We start from the raw sequence: 14547 nt of genomic DNA, 5'->3' as shown, positions 1-14547 counted from the left end.
TCCCTCTGAAGCACTGGCTATGAATAATTCTTGTATTCACTCCTGGCCCCCAGGTGCTCTGTGCCAGGAGGGTCAGCAGCTTTTCTGTGCCATTGGCCCAAGAGAAGCCAGGATTTAGCATTTAATTAATTTAGCTGGGTAACTGCTGTCCAGACATGAAGGTGATGCTGTTTGTTCATCACTGGTGTAGGAAGGTAGAGATGAAATGTGAGAGGCTCCATGGGTCCCATGCCCTGTCCCTTTCTGTCACAAAATTCAGTGTGGTTTTTGGCAAGTCCTGGTGTATTTCAGCTCTTTTTGAAATCAGATGGGCTTTTCAGCTCTGTGGGAATCACTATGTTTTGTTTGTTTGTTTTCTTTTTAATAACCTGTAGAACTCAAGTAATGAAAGATTAGGCAATAAATGAGTATAAGTACACTAAGTACTGTCCAAAATGTTGATGTCCTAAACTTTATGGATCTTACACTGGAAAATGCTCTTGATTCAGGCTGGGTGGTGCTGTTTGTTCCAAGGTGAAGTCAGTTAAAAATCCTGTCTGATATTCTCCCTGATTTCTCTTTGCTGTTCACCACTGCAATTCCATTCATATTTAGTACAGTTTATTCTGATATACTCCACTGTAAGGAGGGAAGTGGATCTTTGAACTTGTTTCTGGCCTTTGAAAGAAATTCAAAGTTGTCCACTGAGAATGTCTTGATATTAACTCCAATGAAAACCTTGAAATTTGAGACTCAGACCTACATGACATTTAGAAATTTTGAGAGACAAGAATTCTCAAATTTTGAATTAAAAAATCACACTTGAAATGAGATTATTGATTTGTGACATTTTGGGGGGAACACAATTTATCTAGGTTAAATGATCTAAAAATGTAGTGAACCAACACCAGAACAAGAGGTAGAAACCACCAAAGGTGATTAATACTGAAAGTGCAGGGTGAGTGTTATGGTGGCTGCCAGTGGAGCTCCCTGTGCAGTGCTGCAGCAGAAAAAAGTGTTGGAAGGTGCAGTCCTGCATGTGAACAGCAATCTTCAGGCTCTGTGGGTTGGAACTGTCTTTCAAGTAATTATAGTTTTACTCATTTTCCCTCTGTTGTCTTGATATGATACTCTCATGCCTCATATCAAATATTGTTGGGTTTTTTCCTCATCCTGATTACTTTTCTTCCTCTTAGAGCACTTGCTTCCATGGATCTATCCACAATGGATATTTCTTAGTTTTGTGGGAATGCAAATACCTGAGGAGTTTTCTGTGCTTTGTGCTAACAAGCAGAAAACAAGCAGATTTAGTAGGTGAGCTGCCTTGTAAGGAAGCAGCAAGGCTTTGGATTTAATTCCTTGACCCTTTGCCTAAGCCTACCTAATCTACCAAGTTTCTTACTGGTATTTCATTGAGCAAATAACCATGTTTGTGTCAACCAGGAATTAAGCTCTAACTCTTTTTGTCACATGAGCTTCACTATGCCTTCTATGATTAAAACCTCCTACTTCTTACCAGATATTTCTTCCTCTTTATGAACAGTATAATGTGATGTAATATGGGTAAAGTTCAGTCCACAGTTCCTTGATGAATTTTATGGAACACGCCACAAAGTAATTAATTTAAACTTTTCCTTCTAAGAGCTAATTTAATTTTGACTTAATTAATATGATGCATTTAATTAATATAAAATTATCATAGAAAAGTGCAAATTAATTTGTAATCCATCACTTGAAAGTTTGTCTCAATTAGTAATGCATTTACAGTTTCATGCAGATTGAATGGCAGTGGACCTCTTAGTAGGAATCCTCTTTGAGAGAAGGATTGGAGTGAAATTTTCAGAAAAAAAGGGTGTTGAAAAATAACAGAACTTTCACCAGTTCATACAGAAAGCCATTTTTGTTTGTTCTGTGCCCAAAAAAGAGTGGTGTTTCTTTCTCCCTCTTAAAAATTTTTCTTTGTGAACACAGAGTTATATATAACAAAAGCTTCAAATTTAATGCTTTTAATGTAATGATTGTCTGGTAACACTGCAAACAAAGCATTTTAATTTTAGTGAAGTGCAGTGTGTTTGATTTTTCATTGCTACCAGTGGCCAACTTGCTTTGTAGAAGACTGAGAGAGTTTTAATTTGAAGTGTTCTACCAGGATTTGGGGTCAGAGGGCAGGGGTGCTTCAGCAACTGTAATCTAAATCAGAAGATTTTTTTTCTGGAGCTCAGTGGACATCTTGTCTCCTATAGGAAGACAGAGCCTGATGTTGAGGTAAAGGGATATAGCTCCTTTATTTTCTAATTTGGAGAGACATTTCCATAAGAGAATGTTAATTGGCAATTCACAAAGGAACAGCTTCTAATTGCTATCACTAAGTTGGATAAAGGCATTTGCTTGTCTTTAACCCTAAAAAGAGATCTGATTTCCCCTGATAATGAAGTCTGATCCTCCACCAGCTCAGGAAGAAATGCTCATCAGGTAAATTTTGGCAGTATTAGTCCTTGAGTGTTTGAGACTTGGGGAGCAGCACCCCCATCACTCACCTGACCCAGTTACCTGAGCCTCAGATGTTTTTCTAGGATGCTTTCAACAGTGTCTCTCCCCTTTGATTCATTACTTCCATGACATCTTTTGGAAGGTAATTACAGGTCTGTCAATGAAGCCATAAAATCATATTGAAAATTCTCCTGTGCAAGTCAGAATAAATACCATGACCTCCTTTTGCACTCAGTTCTCTGATCAATTATATGGTCAAACATATCTGTGTGTAGGCAAGGTAATGGTTTGAGTGAATTCTAGTTCAAACCATCATTTAAAGTCTCCATAATTATTTGAGAGATACATACATCTGTCAAAATTCCTCACAGGGTTGGCTTTTTCTTTCCTTGTTTTTTTTTTTTTTTTTTTGTTTTTTTTTTTTTTTGTTTTTTTTTTTTTTTTTTTTTTTTGTTTTTGTTTTTTTTTTTTTTGTTGTTTTTTTTTGTTTTTTTCCCTACCAGATACACACTACTTTATGTATTAAAAGCTGCTGCTTTTGAAAAACATGTCAGTCACCTTTGTAGATTTAGGAACAGACCTAATTAAGGTGATGTGTGTTCCCTACTGATTCCATTCTGCCAAAAGGTGCAGAAGAAAACAGAAATGAACTCTGAGAGATCAGCTGAACAGAATTCTCTTGAGCTTCTTTTCTATCAATGATATTCTTGTTTTACCAAGCAGGCCTTAAAAAGACCTCTGGTGTTTTAGCTGAGAAAGTGAAGAGATCACTGTGTTGCATCATTTGTTCATGTGGAATCTGAGCAAATGAGGATAAGTGATTCTTTTTGCTTTGTATTTTAATTTCCAGGGGTGATACTTTGTTCTAAGTAGTTGGCTTGCTAGATAAGTATCTCGGTGGCAATGTGCTTTTGATGCACAGCGTGATACTTTCACTTTTTAATTAAATTAATCTGGGCTGCCATTGAGTTGTGAAACTATTATTCAGATGGAAATGAAACAGATGAAGTAAAGTACAGCTAAAACGCTATGCAAGACAAATACAGTGCAGTGTGATTTCTCCCCACTTGTAAACCTGGGACTTGAGGTGAGTTGTTTGAAAGTGCAGGTGGGGTTTGGTGGGAGCCCAGGGGTGGCAGTGCTGCCCATTTGGAAGCAGAGTTTGGGGCTGAGCTGCTCCTGCTGCCTGGGGAGTGTCAGCACAGCCTGCACGGTACCAACAGCAGATTTTAAACCATTCCCTGATTCTGGTGCAATGCCTGAATGCTTTCTTCTTCCTCTTATCAGTAGAGTTGGAGCCCAGATACTCAGTGCAATTTTTTCTTTAGTTAATGATAGTTCCCCAATATCAGAATTGCTTGTGGCTAAATGATTCATTTTAGTAAAGGGTCATGTCAGTAACTCTATGAGATTAAGTAATTTAGCTAATTCTTCAGAAATTTGCTCTTTTTATGGAGATATATTTTCACTTACACAGTAGAAAAAGATGGTTCGTTTACCAGCTTTTACTTGTGAAATGTTTTAAAACTGTAAACAGTTCCTCTCAGTGTCAGTTTAATGAAGCAGATGACAAGAAAAGAGTTTGAAGTTTGGGATCACTTCCATGCAGATGGAGTGATGCTACACTCGGATGGCTCTGCAACACAAGAGCAGTTAAAGGTCCATTGCAACCCAGAGTGGTTCAGCACTACAGAACAAAAGGATGACAGTGCTCTGTAAATCTATGTACAATAAACAAAAATACTGTTTTGTAGCCTCAGTGTTTAAATAGTACTTCATGACAACTTTTACACCTGGTTACAAAACGTTAACTTTGAAACTTGAGAAGTTTTGGCACTATTTGAATAGCTGTCAATACAGCAGCCAGAAAGAAAAATTGTGTATTAGAAGAACACATCTCAGGCTGTAACAGGAGACACTAAAAAATGCTTATGACAGAAACTGACACTTAATAAAAAAATCCCAAGTTTTTAAACTACTCTGGAAATATGGAGAAAAATATGGACAGAAAGAGCCCTCATTTCTTATCTAAAGAAGAACATCCAGACATGGGGCTGGAAGAAAACCCCATGGTTTTCTCTCATTTTTTGAGATGTCCTGAGGACAGTTCAGGCTGTGCTTCTAAGTGCTCATATAAAGGATGCTTAGCTGCCTGCATTGGAAAGAACCTCTGCAGTCTGGAGGTCTCAGTGGTCCTGCAGTCACACCTGCCTTAGATTGAGCCTTTCCAGGTGCATCCCAGCACTCTTGCTGTGAGCCAGTTGAAGTTTTGTAAATTGGTACTAGATAATGAACGGATTTATTTATATCCCCTCAAGATATCAGCCTATTTTTATTTTATTTTTAAGCAAAAAGGCAAGCTAAAGAACAAGCATTCTGTCAGCAAAAGCCTGGTAATATATGTTAACTTTTATCAGAAAAGGAAAAATCACAACCTTTGTTTTGGAATAACATTCTTCTACTCCTTGGAAAGATGCCCTGGGCAGTGCAGGAATAGACCTTAGATCAGGGTATGGAAGTTGCCTCCTGCTAGATGCAAACTGAAGTTTAATATCTATTTCTTTACAGATTCCATTTCTGCCTCTATTAGCCAGACAGTTAAAAAGTTGTTTAACATCTTCAACTTCATCAGGAATTGCATTTTTGTTTTTCTCTTTTGAGGTCTAACAGAAAGCCAAGCTGCCATCTCAGCACTAGTGTTAGATGGTTCTGTAGTAAGAATCAGGAATTCAAATGTCTGGGTTGCTGTGTAATGTCCAGGACAAAGAGAAGTCAGGCTCTCTTGAAGAGCATCTCTTTTTTGATGGTGGAATTTAAAGAGGGATTTTTGTTATGCAAGCATCTCCACATCTCCATATAAAGAGCAATATAGAAATATTTCAGGCTCTGAACAGAAACAAGGATATTTTTCCATTTGGTGTGACTACAAAACATTTGTTCTTAGTCATGTCCTGTCTATGCCTGCAGAACTAAAGTGCAGAATTCGAGCTGGATGGAATAAGGCCACTCCTTCTTCCTCTCCAGCTACTCTGATGTCTTAATGTGGCAGAAAATGGAAACCAATTTACTCCTGATTTCTGAATCTCACAGAAAGTGTGGTTCAAGACTGCAGTTTTCAAATTGCCAGAAACTGCATATAGCATGAATAATAACTGCACATAGATGAATAATGCTATCACATCATCAGTTTTCACTTTCCAAACCTTCTGAAAGTTATCAGCATGTTAAATGTGGGGGATCTTGGACACTTTCAGGAAATAGAGAACCCCAGACAAGCTGATGTCCATGACTTTTATGTGGCCATCCATACATGCCAAGGGTGTATCTTTACTCCAGCTGTGAGGTGGGGGAAGTGGAGCAGCTCCCAGCAGGACCTTTGCAGCAGGTGAGCAGCTGTGAGGCTGATCTCACACCCTGAGTGCCATCCTGGCAGCTCCTCCCTGGCTATGGCACCAGACAGGGCTGCTGGTGACACACAGGAGAGCTGGGTCTGCATTTCAGCATTCTGGAGGAAAGAGGAAAGGAGAGGAAATGTACTGTTAGTCTGGAAAGGGAAAGAGTTTCTCAGGAAAAAAACTTCAGATCAGAAATCTGGCCCAGATGCTGCCAGAAGGTCCAGGTGGCATCCTGGGCATGGAGAAGGACAGTGATGGGTCTCATTGCTGTGCTGTGGCTGGATCCCTGTGGCTTTGCTATTTTTGTCTTGCATTGTGCACTCTGAAACTTCCCAGTGACTTCTGTGGGAGAACTTGATCCCAAGTGAATGATAATATGGTGTTTTTAGAAAAAGCTAGTGCTTTTAATGTTCATAAATTTTTCTGGGCTTTGCAAAACAATGCAGTATAGGACAGGCTGCCCACAGCTATCTTGCAGCACTGAAGTGATGTTAACTCATTTTTCATCTTCACCAAATTGTAGCACCAAGTGTAGACAGCTGTAGACAGCACTTGGTGGTGGAAACACATGACAGCAGAGACACCTCCTTGTGTGACTTAATGATGAACTAAATATGGGAAAGATGACAATTTACCAAGTTTCAACACAAAAAGGAACCATTTTTTTTTCCTTCTTAGCCACTATGGTGCAGTAAGTAAAAAATTTGTTTGAGTAATAGATGAGATTACAATAATCTTATGCAACCACTCAGTTTTAATCAGCTGAGTGGGAAATCTTGGCTTTCTTATCAAAGGGCAGTAGATAAAAAGTGGCACCTTCACAGATTGTTATGAAGGGACCACTCACCTCCTCTCTTTTGAACTGGAGCTGTTTCAGAGGGAGTTATGTACTGGGTGAAAATGCCTTGATTCAAACAGACTGAAATCTAAATACAGATAGATATTGGGGGGTACGCAGAAATTATTTCTATTCATTGGTTTTCATAGCAAGTGTGTAAAGTGAAACAAAACAGTAAGGAAAAAACTGAATTTCCTGATTAATAGTTCAAAACGACAAAATAAATCTGGTTTTAGGCACTGCATGAAAACTTAGTGGTTTTGGGAGGTCCAAAGGGTCCTTGCAATTACAAAAACACCCTGTTAATGAAATCTGTGCACTTGTTCCAGTAAGGAATGAGTCCTTTCTTACCAGGAGATCAAATATTTAATTGATGAAGGAAGAGAGTGATCTTTATAATAAAAACTTTGTCTTCTCACAGACATAAACTATATTGCAGAACTACAGCCTATGGCTATTCTGTTCCAACACAAATCTGAACATTTGCATCAATCTTTGCTGTTTGAATTGGACATTCTGCAAAAATCTGGTGTTTGCAATTCTACTAATGTTGAGATAAAATACTCATTTAGAGAAGAGACAGTGTTTTGGGCTGTATAAGTTAGAATATTGTGGTGGGGGGAAAGAGACACAGCCTAAATCCTGCAAATGTAGTGGGTTTAGGCCCAGCTCTGGCCACTTTCCCTGCTAAATAATGACACTTACAAGTACCAAGCTCAGTACCAAATGTTCCTGTTCAGCTGCAGTTTATCAGTGATGTGGTGGGATGACTCGAGCTCTGTGCCAGCTGCCCACACATCCATGCACTCCAATCCTCTCAGCAGGGTGGGGAGAGGAGGAGATGGAGAGCTGGTGGGCCAGGGCAGGTTCTGTCCTTTCTGAGAGGAAAGGACACCTCCTGTTCTGCTGATGTGCCCCCAGCCTGGCTGAGGCTCAGGAGGGGCAGCTCCAGGCTCCCCAGCCCTGCTGCTGACATTTAATGTTGCTGTGGCTTGTGCAGAGGTTGTCAACAAGCACAGCAGCAGAGCCCACCACCTTCAAAAAGAGAATGTGAAACCAAATCTGACCCTGATTTTCTTTGTGCTGGATAACAGCATTAGTGCTCTTTATGTGCTTTACTGCTGCAAAGATGCTTTTTGCTGCTTGCCTGTTTGAATTGCTGCAGCACCTTCAGAGAGATGACAGAAATCACTGTTCCAGGCACTAATTAGGTGGGTTGATGCAGAAATTGAGAGATGCTGCCCATAAGGCAGGCACAAGAGCAGGCTGCAGGGTCTGAGGTGCTTCATCCTGCTCCTGCTTATGGGCTCTGATTCACTCTCCATGCAGAGGAATCCCACTTCATGGGCAGAGATGGATGACAGGCTTTTGGGGCTGGGTGGGAGGCTGCTGTTGGGTGGTTTACCAACAGATGCACCCTCCTTGCTGGTGATAATTGCTGAATGTTTCTGCAGCCTCGGAGTGTAGTCATTCTGCTGCTACAATAGGGTGTCATTTCACTGTAAGTGGCAGGGTGAATCATGGTAAGTACAGTATATCTAGCAGAACAAGTAATTTGCTGACTTAGTGCTATCTGTATCTCATGATATGCAGGTAAGTAAGGCAATTTTTCCTAAAAGAAGGAGTAAAAAGCTAAAATTGCTTTTTCTTTATTCCCCTGCTCTCTGTCTTCCCTCCCCCTGCTACCCATGATGATTAGACAAAAGCCAACTAAAGGCAAAAAAAAGAATCATTTCTGGTAGACTTAGTACTGCCTGAGTCATCAATCCTTCACAAAGACCTAGGGCCCACTTCCTTTTCATTTTATTCCTTTGGCTTTTAGATTTATAATGTTGTTAGGAAAAAGAGATTCAGCCTCTTGGTCTATAAGAACCTGTTTAAACATAAAGAGGCATTTACTTACAAATAGCACCGTATTGCCTATGCATTTATCTTGACAGTCCAGTTTAATTTATAAAGCATAATGTGCTTGTAACTCAGCCTGAGAAATGTAGTTTAGCAAGCACTATTGACTTACTAAATCTCCCTTCTCCCTCTTATTGTAAATCTGATAAACCTAAAGAAGCATTCTGGGTACTAGAGAATCTAAATAGTAAAGTGGGGTTCTCCAAGATGATCTCGATAATACTTCACTTAAAGCTGCAAGCTGAAGCAATAGTTTATCCTATTGTGAAGTGGTTTAATCTTTCCTTGATCATTTCTCAGAGATGTGGATGTGCTGTGCAGTAAAATTGCCAGATTTGTGCTGAATTGCAGCTTTAGAAGCCATTATTCTGAAAAGGTTATCTAAATGGAATGGCTTTAAGATGACTTGTAAAGTCATTAGAAGACTTCTAGCCCTTTATGTGTTTGACCACACAACCTGTTGTGATTCATTTGGACCCTGAGATGCAGCTTTAAAGCTGTTTGCTCCCTGATTTGCAAAGGGAAGTGTGTGTTCTCCCATTTCTGACAAAGGCAGTGCAACATTTTATTTTAGCTCCCTGCTCATACACAGATCAGTTATGTAAATCCCATAACAATGATCTGTTTGCCATGTAAATCGTGCCAGAAAGATAAAAGGTTGAATCACAGCTTAAACACAGACTTCTCACCTCCAGTGCCTGAATCCTCTCACCCTAATGCTTTAACTGCTTCTCAATTCTCAGAGAAAATCTAAGTCCCAAATTTCAAAAAAATCTGGCTCCATAAAAAATATGTATTTTCTACATTTTTTATATTACTTGTGGCAACTTAACACCTGTTTTAGCAATCAAGTTACATTTTATGTTTGTTTGTTTTGTCATGTTTTAAAAATATGCTTAGAAGTAGTTTAACATTGCTGTCTCCTCTTATTCTGCTTTGTGATATGGCAATAGCTAATGACAGTTTTTTAATGACTGATTCTGGCAAATACCCAGCTTTTCTTATTGATTCTTATTATTTACACTTTGATAACTTCTCAGAATTTTAAAAATATATTTTCATTTGAGGTTTATTTTAAATATTTTGCCCATTGGATAACCAATATGAGATAAAGTACTTTTTATGTGGTCCATGGCAAATTTCCAGCTGTACTGTCTCATATAAACATGTTCTCACTCTCTGAGTATGCAAGAGATTAGTGAGGCACCATTTATATCTGTCTCTACATCCTTAGCATCATAATATTCTCTCATGTGAGTGCCTTCTCTATTAATATTTTCTCCTAATAACTTTCTTCAACCTAACTTTTGTATTCAGTTCTTCCAGTCAGTTTTTCATTACCAGCCCTGATCTAGCAAGATGTCACAGAGAGATTATTCCAGCACAAATGGGAGAGGATGCTATCTGTTCATGGACAGATGGCTCAGCAGTCCCCTGCACTAAATAACTGAGTCCCAAGCCTCTCCTTTCTCCAACTGTGCACCTTCCACTAGAACAAAGGACAAATTTATTTATTATCTGTATTTACAAAGGCAATATCTTTTTCATGTTCAGGTAAAGCATTTTTCATCACTGATCATAGAGAGAAATGGCCTCAATGTCGTGCACAGATTTTTATTCAAACTGTGGACCCCACAACATTAAAGGGAAGAACCAATTAAAGTACTGTGAATTTCTGGTTAGATTGATGTATATTCTGAAAGAGTTGAAAGTTCTTAGATATGTTATTCGTATTTAGACAGATGGCAGTGAGGATGAGGCTGGACCTTGTGCACTTGACCACAAAAGCAAGCCAAGTTCTCATCTCTGCTATTGGTTTCAAGCACATAGCAGCTGGCTAATTTTAAATATTTCTCTTTTAGGAGACCCTGCAAGCCTGCAGCTTTCTTTCTGAATCAAGTAAACAGCAGTCTAATTATTACATAAATCCTGTACTGTGAATAAGTAGAAAAAAATAAAAGGTATTCAACTTTATTGGGTGCCCCATTACTTTTTAGGGGATGGAGATCAAATTTTTGTGTTGACTATAATGAAAGGAATGCTTTGCAGTATAGAAAGGATATTTGCAGGTAATAAGAATGCCATGTCCAAAGCAGGACTTCTGTGAAAAGTGATAAACCCCAAGGTGTCTAAAAACTTGAACAAAAGTGTTTTATCATCTCAGTATGGAAAGGAATAGTTCTTATTTTCTTTATTGAAGCCAGTCAGGCAGAAAAAGAAAGGTAATGAGGAAGTGATTATTCAATTAAAAGTTGTCTTGGAGGAAAAAAATATCAGCACTTTGGAGAGGCTTGTAATTTCTGAATTCCAGATTCAATAAAATCTCAGACAACTTCATTATCAGGAAAGTAAGCTTTAATGATTGCAAACAGAAAAACAATTTAAGGCTGCAAAACACAGAATGGACCTCTGATCCAACATAACCTGAAGCATTCACTGAGATGGACACTTGCAAAGGGTTAAATTGTGACTTGGATCACATCCCAGCCTGCAAGAATTGTTTGCATGTGCAGCTATCAGTAAAAGATGAGCTTGAGAGGAAGTGGCCATGAAGAGTTTGATGTTAGGGCCATTGCAGGCTGGTGTCACCCTGTCCCAGCCCCTCCAAGAAACCTTTCCAGCAGACCAGTGCCCTTTCCAGCAGAGCAGTTCCCTTGTGTTTTCCACCAGCCTCTGCAGGGAAAGAAAAAAAATAAGACTGAAGGATAAACATGATTTCATAACAGCAATTTGTGTACACAGTGGGCACCTGGGGCTCTGTGCTGGCTGTTAGGGGTAGAGAAAAGCTAAAATTGTGGCTGGATATTTACACAAGGGCTGGTCCCTGGAGGCTCTCATCAGGCCACACAACCCTGGCAGGGTTTTGGAAGCAATCAGCTGATGCTTAGGGGATTTGCACATGGAGCAGAGATAAGATTGACCAGAGTTAGCTCTCAATAAAGGAGTTCAGGTGCTTGGCTTTGTGTGGGCTAATTGAACAAGTGACAGCTATTGCCTGTGGGGCCCTGGGAGCTCAGGTGCTGCTCACAGCACTGCACCCTGCAGACACTTTCCTAACCAAAATCAATGTGCTTCCAGAAGAGCCCGGTGGCTCAGGAGCCACTGAGTGCTGAGCACTTAGGGAAATGTGGTCAGTTTATTTTAATGTGATTTATTTGACTCAAGATCAAGATACAAAGTAAATCACTTTTATGTTTCCTTAGCTGGAATCCATCCGTGCACGTTATCTGCGGCTGCTTTCTGACATTTGTGTGTTTATTATGCACAGCAATTAAACACCCCTTTTTCCTAGACAAATTAGAGCTGTGCAAGTTTGTGATTCTGCTGGCAGGCTTACAAATCTTGCTGTGCAGAGCTCGCAGTGTTTTCTAATTTTTCTGTGTCATGATGTATCTTGTATGACTAGGGTTGTTTCATTTTCATAGCGAAGCTATAATGATTTCATACTGATTAAGTGGAAATAATGCCAACTTCTGGAGCTCCTTTGCTTAGATTTCAGAATGCTGAACCACAAATACCTCATCTTAGGCAAGAGAGGATGAAATGTGTTCCTAAACTCATGTGCAGACATGAAGCTCTGGAAGGCCACCAGGTAGACAGCTGTTGGGCTTGCACAGCAGACAGCCAGGCTGGCAGTGCATCAGAGAGGAACTGGGCACATTTACAGGAGAAACCCATCAAAAATACACTGAAATCAACATATTCACACCAAATGTTTTGATTTTTACATGTGGAGTGTTTTTCCATCAGAAAACCCACTGGAAGGTTTCCAGGCTTTTTTTTTTTTTTGGTTTTTTTCTTCCTCAGATTCTCTAGCAGTACCAAAGTGAAAGTAATCATCATTTAGTGAGCATTTTCTGTGATAAAGTGTGAGATGCCTCAGAGGGAAATTCTGAGAGCTGCAGAACAATGATACTGTTTGGTATCTCTGATAATCCCCTTGCAAGGTTTCAGTATCTCTGAGTGGCCACTTTGCATGCTCAGTTCCAGAAGTTTACCCCCAGAACTGAAGAAATGTGTTCTGATAAAGTTGGATGTGCATCTCACATTGCATAGGTGACTTAACCAGACGAAATTCCACGTGTCACAGCAAGAAATTAGGTCCTCCAGCCCAAAGGGTGGGTTCAGCATACCAGATATTTTCAGAATTTAAATTTTATCAGTGTGATGTGTATGTTTATGGGGGTTATCTTCATCTTATAAGACTATAAGTGAGGAGGACTGGAAAGAAAAAGCTGCCAACAATTTACTGCAAATATGTGAAAGTCAAGGGAAAAAAGACATGATGGAAAGGATATTATCCAGAGTAAAAGAATGTATTTATCTCTCTGCCCCCATTTCAGGTGGACTTGAATCAGAAAATTTTGCAGAATGATGAACATAAAGAGGAGAGGTTCTTGCAAGATGAAAACAAACACAAAAGGACAGACAAAAAAGGACAGGAGCTGTACCACCACAGCCAGTTGCATCCGGGAATGAACTAAGTTAATCTTATAATTCCAAGAGGCAAACTGGGAGTGAGGGGCAGTGGAAGCAGCTGTGGAAGGTGCAGAGCCCATGTGGGTAAAGGCTTTTGGGGAGCACCACAGTGCACAGAACCATCAGCAGGCTTTCCCCTTTCTCTTCTTTCCCAAGTATAAAAGCCAGCAGCAGAGGGAGCAGAAAATCTTCCCCAGGCTCAGTGCTCAGGAGGAAAATATTATTTTCCTTTCCGTAATGCACCAGCTGAAAAGCTGTTTTTCTTTACTAAGTTGTAATTATACGTGCCAGTGTTACAGCACACAGCAGAGCCTGACTGAAATGTTTTGGCACCAAGCTCTGTGACAGGATGTCAGCTTGGCAGGCTCTGTGCTCCTTCAAGCCAGGCTGGGGCCAGGGCTGTGGGGCTGGGGCACCCCTGGATGGGCTGTGCACAGAGGGGACAGGGGTGTTGGGTGTCAGAGGAATGGGGATTGGCACCTCTGGGTGGGCACAGCACCCACCAGACTGCCCAGGAACAGAGTAACCCGTGGGTACCTGCTCCTGAGAGAGAAATGAAAGCTCCAGAGCACAGATCTCCTCCCTGCTCAGAGGAAGGAGCTTTCTCTCCTTCTGGAAAATCAGCCTTTGGCAGAAATTGGTTGAACCAGGATGGTCCAACCTTATAGTGGTGTCCCTGCTGCTTCCCTACCTTTGGCTCATGGAGAATTGCTGCTGCCCTTGCTGTGGCACCGTTTTGCTGTAAATCACACCAGAAATGTACAAAGGAAGGGTTAGGGATTGCTTGAAAACTTGCTATCACTTAGGAACTAGTATTAGCCCTCCAAATTCCCTGTGATAATCTGATTTTTTAGGTAAAATTATGGTTTGGCATCAGTATAAATTCCTAAAATTAAGTTGTCTGTTTTTGTTTATGGAATTAAATGAAAATCCAGAATAAAATAACGTAGTGTGTCACAGAACTCCCAGGTATAGTTGTAACTGAGGTGACTGTGAAGTTTATAAAAGTCCTTGCTCACTTCAATATTTAAGGTTTGGTTAAGGTTCACTGCATCCAGAACCACAGTTTGGGTGTGGGGCAGTGGGGTTACAGTGCTGCTTGTCTGAGAGGCAAGGCAAAGACTGCCACTTCTATTGACACAGATTCCTTGAGTCTCTGTGCCCTGCAGAAGTCTAAATTGGAGATTTCCAGTTAGCAATTTCTGCACTCAGATCAGAGTGAGCTGCAGTGAATTTCAAATGCAATGAACAAATATTTTGACATGAATTCAGCAAGTGTAAGGGTCATGTTTAACCCAGAATGCTTTTTCCTTTCACTTTTTTCCAGCTTTGTTTTGAGGTTTGGCTTTTTGTTCAGAGATTTTTTTTTGTCACAAAGGCAGTAGAAAGTGAGCTTTTTTTTTCCCCTTCTTGGAAAAAGTGTTTTCTTTCAAAAGAAACATTTAAGCTTTTAGCTAATTC

This window comes from Oenanthe melanoleuca, chromosome 14 (assembly GCF_029582105.1).
Source record: "Oenanthe melanoleuca isolate GR-GAL-2019-014 chromosome 14, OMel1.0, whole genome shotgun sequence".
Classification (NCBI taxonomy): domain Eukaryota; kingdom Metazoa; phylum Chordata; class Aves; order Passeriformes; family Muscicapidae; genus Oenanthe; species Oenanthe melanoleuca.
The sequence above is the reverse complement of the archived record's forward strand: the minus strand, read 5'-3'. Positions refer to the sequence as shown.